Genomic DNA, 1,400 nt, shown 5'->3' with positions numbered 1-1,400 from the left:
CTTCCTGGTGTCCCGGACTGCACCTAACACGGATGAGGATGGACGAGGAGAGCGCTTCCCCCTGCGAAGCCTGGAGCCGTGGCCGGGTTCTTTATACCCGTTGCTCCGGGTGTGGGTTTGTTTCCCCAGCCTCTGCGCGGTCCAACAGGGGCCTTGGGCGGGGAACACGCCCACCAGCCCTTTATCCTTGCCCGTTGCTGCTTGGGAACTTGTATTAGGAGTTGGTGATCGAAATTGTTCTCCCAAATGGGGGAAATTATCCAGAAGTAAAATAAGAAAAATATAATTAAACAATGAGGTTGCCACTCGCTCAGGTTTCAGACCTATCTGAGCTCGGCCCTTCTTTTCCCCTCTCAGGTCCACGAACTCAATTGATTTCTCCCTTGCCTGGGATCATGTCCCATTAGTCATGCACCTTCAGTCGCTAGGCCAGACCCCCAAGAATTCCATCCAATGCCCAAACATTTGTCAAAGGCCAAGGATACAAGATTATTGAATGAGGATTATTGAATGACTATAAAATGTGACCTCCAGTGTGATACACACCCAGTGGTTATGTATCTGAACAAAATATGACATTTTCCAATACTAACTCTGCATGTGTGTGTGTGTGTGTGTGTATGTTCAGAATGAACTTTGCCCTTATATCCAAACATGCCTTACAGTTTCTAATGATATCTTTGCAATATTTGACAAGGACAAACACTTGATGTTTATATATGATAGTGGAAATGTACTTTGTAGACTTAAAAATTCAGTGTGAAAACTGTGTTTAAAAATGAAAAGCATTAGAGAAACCGAAGGAAAACAGAAATGTTAACAGTAGTTATCTGTTGATGTTAGAGTTAGGTCTTGCTTTTATTTTATTCATTATGCTTTACTGTATTTGCCAAAATTTCTTTACAGTGGGAACATACTTTAAAATAATGAAAACGTTACTTTTAAAAGTGTATAACATGACAATAAATAACATAAAGAACAACTAAAAAGTATGAAATAGAGTTCAGCAACTTTTACCTAAATACATAAAAGGTTTGTATGTGGAACAACACCTCTATTTGAACAAATGAAGAGAGGGAAATTACTGCAGTAAATGATGACTTAATACAAATAAAATGATGTACACAAGATAAAACTGAAAAAGCAGAGAAGTCCTTTTGCTTCAGGTAATTGTCAAGTCTAGAATGGAAAAAAAATGAATGCATATATTGTAATGCAAATGATCTATTATTTCACTTGTCCACCAAGAATGAGGCATGAGTTATTGTAGGCATTCTTCACAGTGCCTAGGTTTTTGATCATGACAGGGTTGGACTATATGAGTAGGTAATAGTTCAGTATTTTAATGCATTAACTACTCATAGTCTTAACCAGGGGATTTTAGATTGAGCCTGGCTAGG

Source organism: Bos mutus, chromosome 10 (assembly GCF_027580195.1).
Source record: "Bos mutus isolate GX-2022 chromosome 10, NWIPB_WYAK_1.1, whole genome shotgun sequence".
Taxonomy (NCBI): Eukaryota; Metazoa; Chordata; class Mammalia; order Artiodactyla; family Bovidae; genus Bos; species Bos mutus.
The sequence above is the reverse complement of the archived record's forward strand: the minus strand, read 5'-3'. Positions refer to the sequence as shown.